We start from the raw sequence: 11,354 nt of genomic DNA, 5'->3' as shown, positions 1-11,354 counted from the left end.
AGACTGTGTGTCTGTGTGTGTGTATGAGCCTGTGTGTCTATGAGACTGTGTGTCTGTGTGTGTATGAGGCTGTGTGTGTGTGTATAGACTATGTGTGTGTGTCTGTGTGTGTATGAGCCTGTGTGTCTATGAGACTGTGTGTCTGTGTGTGTATGAGCCTGTGTGTCTATGAGACTGTGTGTCTGTGTGTGTATGAGCCTGTGTGTCTATGAGACTGTGTGTCTGTGTGTGTATGAGCCTGTGTGTCTATGAGACTGTGTGTCTGTATGTGTGTGAGCCTGTGTGTGTCTATGAGACTGTGTGTCTGTGTGTGTGTGAGCCTGTGTGTGTCTATGAGACTGTGTGTCTGTGTGTGTGTGAGCCTGTGTGTGTCTATGAGACTGTGTGTCTGTGTGTGTGTATGAGCCTGTGTGTGTATGAGCCTGTGTGTCTGTGTGTGTGTGAGCCTGTGTGTGTCTATGAGACTGTGTGTCTGTGTGTGTGTGTGAGCCTGTGTGTGTCTATGAGACTGTGTGTCTGTGTGTGTGTATGAGCCTGTGTGTCTATGAGCCTGTGTGTCTGTGTGTGTGTGAGCCTGTGTGTGTCTATGAGACTGTGTGTCTGTGTGTGTGTGAGCCTGTGTGTCTATGAGACTGTGTGTCTGTGTGTGTGTGAGCCTGTGTGTGTCTATGAGACTGTGTGTCTGTGTGTGTGTGAGCCTGTGTGTCTATGAGACTGTGTGTCTGTGTGTGTGTGAGCCTGTGTGTGTCTATGAGACTGTGTGTCTGTGTGTGTATGAGCCTGTGTGTCTATGAGACTGTGTGTCTGTGTGTGTGTGAGCCTGTGTGTGACTATGAGACTGTGTGTCTGTGTGTGTGTATGAGCCTGTGTGTGTCTATGAGACTGTGTGTCTGTGTGTGTATGAGCCTGTGTGTCTATGAGACTGTGTTTCTGTGTGTGTGTGAGCCTGTGTGTGTCTATGAGACTGTGTGTCTGTGTGTGTATGAGCTTGTGTGTCTATGAGACTGTGTGTCTGTGTGTGTATGAGCCTGTGTGTCTATGAGACTGTGTGTGTGTGTGTGTGTGTGTATGAGCCTGTGTGTGTCTATGAGACTGTGTGTCTGTGTGTGTATGAGCCTGTGTGTCTATGAGACTGTGTGTGTGTGTGTGTGTATGAGCCTGTGTGTGTCTATGAGACTGCGTGTCTGTGTGTGTATGAGCCTGTGTGTCTATGAGACTGTGTGTCTGTGTGTGTGTGAGCCTGTGTGTGTCTATGAGACTGTGTGTCTGTGTGTGTGCCCGAGTGCTTAAACATCCATTCAAAGACCTCAGATCCCTTTCCCTCATCCCCTTTCTCTGGCAGTAACAGTTTTTGAAAGGACGAGGAGAGCAGTGTGTTTCTGCTCAGTTTATCAAATTACACTCAGTGACAAAGGACTGAAGTGCATTTTCTTGAAGGCTTGACAATCAGGATCCAGGCAGAAAAAAAGACAGGCATGACAGAGAACCCAGGCTTTTGTGGAAGGTAAAACACCGACGTGAGAGGCGGGGGATGTGGTTGGGTGGCTCTAAGGGAATTTGCCTTCACGTTGTCTGGTATTAAAAACTGCTTTCCCCACCCTCAACCTTAGCTGCAAAAATCCCATGGATCCCAGAAATTTCGAGGTTGTTGGTTTTAGAAGGAACGCTGCTCATTTTCACACGGGCTGCGTCGGAGAGCCGGGGAGCCGGAGCACAGCCTCCTCCCTCCGCGCCCCGCCCAGCCCCTGCCGGGCAGTCTTCTCAGGCAGCTGCCCCTGGAGGTGCAGGGCCCTACCTGGGCCTGTGCAGCCAGCTGCCTCCTAGGGGTCTGGTTGGGACGGGGATGGGTTGGGCTTCTCCCTGCCAATCGAAGTTCCATCCTGCACTTGACCTCCCAGGATTGTTAGGTGGAGAAGGATGGACTGTCAGGGCAGTTTGGGGCCTGAGGCAGAGGACATGAAAGTGTTGGACTGCTCGTCCCAAGGGTTTCCATTCTTTGGGGACTAAAGGGAGGGCGGCAACCCAAGTTATCAGTCTTTTTTAAAATATATATATATATATTTTATTGATTTTTTACAGAGAGGAAGGGAAACGGATAGAGAGTTAGAAACATCGGTAAGAGAGAAACATCAATTCAGCTGCCTCCTTGCACACTCCCTACTGGGGATGTACCCCCAACCAAGGTACATGCCCTTGACCAGAATCAAACCTGGGACCCTTCCATTCGCAGGCCAACGTTCTATCCACTGAGCCAAACCGGTTAGGGCCCAAGTTATCCGTCTTTAATGCAGAAGCACAGCCTGGGAAGAAAGAGATCCCCTTACCAGAGCGTGGAGACTGGCCAGGAACAAGCCCACCCCTGCCCTGCCTTCCCATTCCCAGTGGCTGTGGGAGCTCGGCGAGCAGAGCTAGCCTGGGAGCCCTGTTGGGAGAAGTCGCCACCCTCACGCTTGAGGCCATGGCTAGTGCAGGGAGGCTGTGTGGTAGCCGCCTGAGCATCCCCCCTTCCTCCTCACACCTCCACCACCAGCACTCCCTTCCAGCTCCAGGCTACCGGGGTCCCCATGCTGTGGCTTTCATAGTTTCCTCCCTAGGCACTCATATTGTGGCCAAAGAGAAGAGGAACAATTCCCAAGCACAAAAGCACCTCCCGGCCCCGACTGTTCTGAGGGCCAAGGCCATGCTGGCGCACCCCTGCCTCCAGGGTCTCACCTGGTCCCCCGGCCTGGGCCGGACCACTCCGGGGCACTGAGAGGTTAGTGGGGGGACTTTGGCGCCTCTCACACATTCTGTCCATCAGCATCCGTACCAAGACTCCACGCTTTCTCAAGTCAAGCTTCAGTTCAAGGCCCCAGTCTCCCAGCCTCGCGAGCAGATGGCCACCCTGACACCCTTCTCTATGGGAAATCTGGAGCACCTCTGACTCTCTCTTAGCCTTCCATCCGTGGGATCCCTTCCTTCCTCAGGGCCCGGCTCCTCCACACCCATTCATTCTTCTCACTCGCGAAGAGGCAGAGTGGCTCATCGCTGAGAACCAGGGGCCTGGGGCCCCTGAGGCCTAGCTCTGCCATTGAGGCGCCTGAGCGCTATGCTTCCCTTCTGAGCCTGGGTGCGCACAGTGTGGTGAGCGGATGAGAAGGGAAGGAGGGTGGAGGCAGGCAGGCCTATTAGGACAGCGGTTCTCAACCTGTGGGTCGCGACCCCTTTGGCGGCTGAATGACCCTTTCACAGGGGTCGCCTAAGACCATCCTGCATATCAGATATTTACATGACGATTCATAACAGTAGCAACATGACAGTGACGAAGTAGCAACGAAAATAATTTTATGGTTGGGTCACAACATGAGGAACTGTATTTAAAGGGCCAGAAGGTTGAGAACCACTGTATTAGGAGCTCGGTCTTCACTCAGGTGATAATAATAATAGTGGTCGCCATAGTGACCACACAATAAGAATAGCCAACAGGTACCAAGCACGTCCCATGTGCCTGGCATTTTTAAAGCACTCCCACATGTATTACTTGGTTTCACCCTCACAGCGATCCCAGGAGGCAGGTACTATCACCTCACTTGATAGAGGAAGAATCTGGGGTAGCCCGTGTTGGGCAACCAGAACGTGGGCAGATTTGGCAGCTCTGAGGTGTGGAGGGATGAGGGGTCAGGATTCCGTTTGGGTGACTGGGTGCATGAAGGTACTACCTACTGAGCCAGGGGACCGGGGGTGAGGCTTGGGGAACCGGGTGAGGAGTTGGGTGTTGTCCTGGAAGGTTCTAGGTGGTTAAGAGATGTCCGTGTGGCGCTGTCTGGGGGGCGGTGGAGACAGAAGCACAGAAGAGGGAGCGGAGCCGGGGAGGCGTGGCCGCCGCCGACACTCAGGCTGATGGAGCCACAGGAGGGAGAGGCGACGCAGAGGCCAGCACAGGGCCCAGGAACACGGGCGGTCCATTTCCAGCGGAGGAACAGGGTCTGGGAAAGAGGAGCTCTTTTCTTTGCACAAAACACAGGTCCTCATCAGCCTCACTCGGGACTGAGATTGCTATTCACTCATTTCCCCTCAGCACTCAGCATGTCAGGGGTATCAAGGAAATCGAGTTAGCAATCTCACCTTCCCCACCCTGGGAGCACACACATTCACACACTCACACACACACACTCACCCTACCCACCCTAGGAGCACACACACACACACACACACACCCTATCCACCCTAGGAGCACACACACTCACACACACACTCACACAAACTCACCCTACCCACCCTAGGAACACACAGACACACACACTCACCCTATCAACCCTAGGAGCACACACACACACACTCACACACACTCACACACAGCTTCTGGACCCATGAACAGCAGGAGGAGTCTTCATCCAGCAGCCTTTTAGGAGCGAATTTGGTGTCTTAGAATCGTATCTGAAACCATCTATTTCACAGAGGCATCCCCCACATCCATACGGTGACATGAACACTTCTAGGAGCGCCTCCCAAGGGGTATGGGCCTCAGACTGAGATTTGCTCAGGCTGCATGTCTGTCATTGGGCAGAGCCCCCTGCTCTGCACTGTGTCCATCAGACTGTGGGATCCCAGCCCCCCCTGCACTGTGTCCATCAGACTGTGGGATCCCAGCCCCCCCTGCACTGTGTCCATCAGACTGTGGGATCCCAGCCCCCCCCTGCACTGTGTCCATCAGACTGTGGGATCCCAGCCCCCCTGCCCTGCACTGTGTCCATCAGACTGTGGGATCCCAGCCCCCCCCCCCCTGCACTGTGTCCATCAGACTCTGGGTTCCAGAGAACACACCCTGACTCTGCAGCCCCCTGCTCTGAGCTCAGGGCTGAGACAAGAAGGGCAGCTTTTGGGGGCGGGCAGTGGGGGATCCAGTGAGAAGGGCCTGTTCACACTACACACTGTTCTGGTCAGCAGCAGGACCAAAGCCCACCAGAGGGAGTCGTCACACAGACCCCTGTGGGAATGGGGGGGGGGGCTGGCATCCCTTCCCACGCGCTCTCCTGACCCACGCGGGAGCAAGCAGGGTGCAGAGGTGGCCTCGAGGGGCCGGGGCCTGGTGGAGGCAGGAGTGAAGGATGAGACAGGGAAGGCAGGGGAGGAGGAAGGGGGCGCTCAGGCCAGATCTCTGCGCGATAGAGCTGGTCATTAAAGCACCAGCGCAGCAGCCCTGGGCCAGCCGTACCCTCCGAGGGGAGGCCAGGCATTGCCCTCAGGGACGAGAGGCAGCTGCGGGGAAGACACCAGGCACAACCGCCAGCTGGAGACCAAAGGAGCAAGGAGAAGCTTGAATGCTTCCTCTCCTGGTGGATGCACCTCGCTTACGGAGACTGACCGACACAGGCCCGGTCCTTCCCACTCTGTGAGCTGTTCAGGGGCTGAGCTTCATGGCCTTGGAGCTTCTTGCCGGCAAAAGGGCCGCCCACCATCCTCAGCACCTGAGGGCCCAGGTGAGCAACGACCAGCGTGGCCTGCGGCGTGTGGGTCACCTCAGGGGAGCCTTGGGCAGAGTGAGGACGGCCTGGGGGGATGAGGATGGCGTTCAGGGTGGAGAAGGCTCCACCCATGTGAAAAGGACCCCGGGGGTGGCCTGGGCCGCAGGTATGGGCTCCCAGGATGCAGCTCAGATGGGCACGTGGTCAGTTTGGGGGACACAGATGAATTATTGTGCAAAGGCAGCCCAGCTCAGAGCGCCCATCGCTGATTCCTCAGGCTCTAGGGTTAAAAGAAGTTCTCCCACCCTCCTACCCCATGGTTCTGCCAGGCCCCCAGCCCCCCAGCCCCCCGGGCAGATGCAGCAATGGGTGTAGAGCCACTGCAGAGAGAGGGGACACCCTGTGCACAGGTTGAGGGTTGTCTGGAAAGGAGACGTTAGGGCCACAGGCCCCTCCCAGCCACCACACTCCCAGCCAGCAGAACAGGCCGAGGGCAGCGGCGGGCACAGCCGGGCCTGAGCTCCGCCATTCGCTAGCTGTATGGTCTTGGCCAAGTCACTTCACCTCTCTGAGGCTTAATTTTCTTATAAAAGTGGGAAGAATAGCCCTAACCGGTTTGGCTCGGTGGATAGAGCATCGGCCTGTGGACTCAAGGGTCCCAGGTTCAATTCCCGTCAAGGGCATGTACCTTGGTTTCGGGCACATCCCCAGTGGGAGGTGTGCAGAAGGCAGCTGGTCGATGTCTCTCTCATCGGTGTTTCTAACTCTCTATCCCTCTCCCTTCCTCTCTGTAAAAATCAATAAAATATATTTTTTTAAAAAGTGGGAAGAAGAGTCTTGCCTCACCGAACAGTTGGCAGATGTGAGGATTAAAAAAACAGATAGTCTCTACACCACGCTTGACTCAGCGGCGGGCTCACAGAGGGTCGGGTTGAAGGTGAAGCTGAAGCTTTGGGGTCTCTCATGTGTGCAGGATCCTGGGAGGGGCCCTAGCAAGTCTTCGTTTGGCGTTATTTTCCTGAAGGGGGTCCCCCAAATCACACAAGCTTCAGGTTTCACAAGTCCTGGGACCTGAAAGACAGTTTTCCCCTCCCCATCTCATGCCTTTCTCAATCCTCTCCAGCAACTTCCCGCACAGGACTGCCTGGTCGGTCTGGCCTGGCAGAGCCATGGTGATCCTGGGGGAGGTCTCCCCCCGCCCCACCCCATGGAGGCCTAAGTGAATCCCTTCCCGAGAGGCTGCCAAGCCCTGGCCTCATCCCTGAACTGGACTTGCTGCCGATTTTGCTGTCGATTCGCCACCTCCCCGCACCCCCCACAATCCTCCACGCACAGCAATCGGCCAGACCCAGGAACCCTGTTAAATGAATTCTCTGGATTCTCAGAAGCTGTGGTTGCCTCTGGGCACAGTGTCCCAGCCTGGCAGGGGCTTTGCTCCACACATGATGAACTCCCAGAGAGGCCAGTGGTAGGGCTGTGCTAAGCAACACAGGGGCTCAGGAATGGACCTTGAGGAAAACAAAAGCCACTTGGCCGGCTTCTCCACGAGCACCCGCTCCCCTCAGGAGCCTCGGCGGGAGTGGGGACACAGGGCTCCCTCCTCGGTGTCGGAGAGATGGATGGGGCTGATTTTTTCCACGATTCCTCCCCATAAATCTGATTTGGCCCCTCATCTGTCTAGGCCAGTCTCCATGGAGGTGGGTGGTAGTGATGAATGGGCTGCCTGGCTAATGTGACTGGGCTGGCAGGGACGTGGGGAGGGGCTCTGCGCTGATGGATGGTCCTCATGAGGGCATATTGCATTAGACACCCTAACACAATCAGCGGGGCCATTACGAGACCAATTTGTTGCTCTTCCTCACCAGGGCGGGGCCGTGGAGCTGGAAGATTGAGGAGGGCGGCCAGACGTGGAGACACCTGGGGGGCCTCAGGAGGGGCAAGGTCTCCCTGCAGGGGCTCCTCCCAGGGAAATACATGCAGCTGAAGGCAGCGCCACGTGGAACGGGAAGAGAGGAAGTGAGGCCCAGGGAGCAGGTGTGACCCGTCCAAGGTCACCTCTGGAACCAGAGGGAAGAGCGGGAATGAGCACTTGAGCCTCCTGCTCCCTGTGCGGGTGACCAGGACGGAGGAGCAGTGGATCAGGAGGGGAGAGGTTGTCACTGTGGCCTCAGCAGGCCGACTGAAGTCTGCCAAGCCAAAGCATGCCTCTCTTACGGGGGGGGGGGGGGGGGGGCTGTCTGCCGGGCGTCCCACAGATGGCACCCACTCCATACCACCCATCAGCCACTTGAGTTCCGATCTTCCTTTTGTCATTTTAAAGGCGCCTCCTAAACACTGCACTGTCTCTAGTCTTTCCTTATCCTCTAGGCCACCAGAACGGACCTTTAAAACCACATGTTCTTTCCTGCGTAAAGCGGCCAGCAGCTCCCGGGGCCCTCGGGATGGGGGTCCAGGCGGGCACTGACCAGCCCCTCTCCCAGCCTCCGCCCTGGCCTCCCTCCAACTCACCCAGCCTCTACGTGAAAGCGGCCACACACGTGTGCACCGCCAGGTCCTCCACGCGGACCGCGGGGCCGGGCCCTGGTCACGGAGCCTCCAGTTCCCGGACGTTCCGCCAGTGCAGCCTTCGTTCCCTCTTCTTTCCTTTTCCCTTTGACCCCCAGCCCCCCTCCGTCCCCCACCTTCATGTCCGACTCACACGCCACTGCGCTGTCCCAGGTGCTGTGTGCATATCTTTGAAAATAGCGCTATCATATGTATTTTTAATGGACATACATGACCTGGTACTAGACATCTTGTCTCAGATATTTAAAAAATGCCATGTGTTTGAGATCTATTCATGTTGCTTTATGTACTTTCAGTTTGTTACTCCGACTGTTGCAAAATATTCCCAGATGTGTGCGGTGTTTACCAGGTTTTATTCTAGCGACAGACACCTAGTTTCCTCCAGCTCCCGCGGCCGCACGCACTGTGCAGCGCAGGTCGTTTTCTCTGGGTGTCCACCCAGGAGGGGCCCTCGGGCTCCCCGAGGTGCGCGCTCCAGGTAAGTTCCTGTGACTCAAGGGGCTGCGCTGGCCCCGGTGGGCCTGGCTCCTCATCGCCAACAACACTGACGTTGCTCCACTTTCTAGCTGTGCCAGGCTGGTGGGTGCCAGGCCATCAGCCTTCACACAGTCACCACTGCTCTGAATATCCGTCCTTGTTACACCCCCTTCCACAGTCTTCAGCTTTAAACATCCTGGTTTTACTGGCTGGTAAACTCCTTCTTCTTTTTCAAAACCCAAATCAAATGTCATCTTCTTTATGGCGTTTTCTAGCTTGTCACCCTTTCCGTGGTGCTCCAGAACATTCTGTACATTCCAGCGTAGCGTTTATCCTGTCACTGTAGTCCTTTCTCTTTCTCATTCACCCACCGACCCCTACCGTGGCGATGAAGACGGAAATGGTTCCTGCCCTTGGAACCATCGGAGACGGGAGGACGGACAAGAATGAAGTGAGGTGGGTCGCATTGGTGGGAGCTGGGGAATCAGGCAATTCATTCTGTGCTCCTCTCTCTTGGTCGATTAAATGATAGCAAGTACAGACACTGCATGCTTCCCTTCACAGCCCCAGGGCCTCGGCTCGGAGTGCTTTTCCTTCTGAATAAATCCTCTCTTATGCGCCCAGGACCTCACGCGCTCACGTCTATCTCCAGCAACTTTATTCCGGCCGTTGCTAAATGTGCCTTGCCTCCTGCCTGTAGCCAAGCCGACATCTCTCGTGGCCTGCGGACGTTCCCGTAATGCCAGTGAGTTCTGTGATGATTCCTCACAAAGGATGCATGATTATTAGAGATGAAAGATGGAGCTCAACTTTCCTGCTTTACTGACCTGGACAGTCAACCTTGCAGACAGGTTAATCGTGAGGATTACAGTCACCATTTGACGGCCCTCTGGGCCTAGGCTTTTCCTTCCTCGAGCTTCTGAGAGAGGTCCTTACACATGTCCAAAGGGAATTCCATATCTGCTCTCAAACCTACCCTCCTCTGGAACCAGCAACCCAGCTTCTAGCAACCCTGTCATTTCCCCGGTGAACCAAGGGGACATTGGCTTGACCTCTCCCACCTCCCTGGATGTTTCGTAACCCCAGAATCAATGGGCTCACCTCCCACGTGGACTTTTGGATCTGTCCCTCATTTACATCCCCATTGCCAGTCCTCGAGTAAAGGAAGTTTCAGCGTGGATAGGGGTCTGTTTAGAGACAGTCTACAGGACTAAGTCTGCTGTTGTAACTTATTTCCTCAGGTTATTTCCCTCCCTCTCTGTCTCACCCGCTCCTCTCCACTCATCGGATGGCTTCTAGATTACAAGCCATTGAGGATCAATACTCTAGTTTTCTCCCATTTTTACAAGTCACTTCAAGGAACATAGAACCTTTGATCCACCAAAGCAAAAGGAGCGCCAACATTTCCCCAAAGGTCCTCCTGTGTACCGGAACAAACCCGTGTGAAGGCAGCTGGTACAGACAAATCTAACTCATGACTATTTATACAAAAATCCTAGATCAAATGCTACTCAATGAAATCCAGAGGGTCACCAAAATAAGAAGACATTATAACCAAGCGGTGTTGATCCCATAAATGAGCTGGGAGATGTTTCAACATTCAGACTTTACTATATTAACAGGTAAAGGAAAAAGACTAATCATTCCACTCTATGCTGAAGAAAAGCATTTGATAACTTTCTTATACAAGCTTACAATAAGCTAGGAATAGAAGTAAATCCCCTTAACTTTATAATTAACAACTAACATTAGAAACACTTCTATTAAAGCAAAGAAAGAGATATATGCTTTTATTTCTTTGCTAGAGGCCCGATGCACAAAATTTATGCAAGAGTAGGCCTTCCTTCCCCCGGTTTCCCTCTGGCACCCGACCCGGTCTTCCCTCGAAGCCCTGGCTTCATCCAGAAGGTCGTCTAGAAGGATGTCCAGTGTAATTAGTATATTATGCTTTTATTATTATAGATTTAGATCCTCATCTGAGGATATGTTTTTATTGATTTGAGCAAGAGAGAGAGAGATCAATCTGAGAGAAAAACAGCAATCAGTTGCCTCCCGTATTTTCCCCAACCCATAGGTATGTGCCCTGACTGGGAATTGATGTACTGGATGATGCTTCAACCAACAGAGCCGCACAGCCAGGGCGAGACACACATTCTTACATTACCCTGTTATTCAACACCGTCTGGCTGTCTGAGCTAATTAAATAAGAGGGAAAAAAAACAAAACAGAAAGGCAAGAAAAATCAGAAGTATAACAATATAAATATTAGTGATAGCTCTTGGACAACTTTAATTTCTCTTTTGATTATTTATGTTTTGGGGCTTTCTTTTCCTTCCTGGGTTAATTTTGGATATATATATATATATATATATATATATATATATATATATATTCTAGAAGCATCTGCTATCTTTCTTTAAGTTTATGAAGTTATTTCCACAAAATTATATAAAGTATTGTCAACATTACTTGTATTTTAATTACTTAATTTTTCTCAAGTATGTGGTTATTTCTATTTTCTAATTCCTAATTTTGCTCAGGAGTCAGGAAAGTATTTGTACTTTTAAAAATCATTTTCCATTGACTAGGTTGGCTTAGTGATTTGTCTACTCATCCCACCCCCTCAATCAGCAGCTCTTTGATTTAGAAAGGAATAAGAAGTGGTCATTATTGACAGACATTGTCACTGCCTGCAATAGAATATCCTGGAAATCAGCTGAAAAACTATCAGATCGATAAAACCATGCAGGCACTTGTTCAGACATATGACAAACATATAATCAATAGCTTTCTTATATATTAGCATTAATAAATCTAAACATGTAATTTAAAACATATATTGAATGTGAATATTCATGTGAATTTATG

This window comes from Myotis nattereri, assembly GCF_964212035.1.
Source record: "Myotis nattereri genome assembly, chromosome: 10".
NCBI classification, from domain to species: domain Eukaryota; kingdom Metazoa; phylum Chordata; class Mammalia; order Chiroptera; family Vespertilionidae; genus Myotis; species Myotis nattereri.
Note: the sequence above shows the minus strand (reverse complement) of the source record.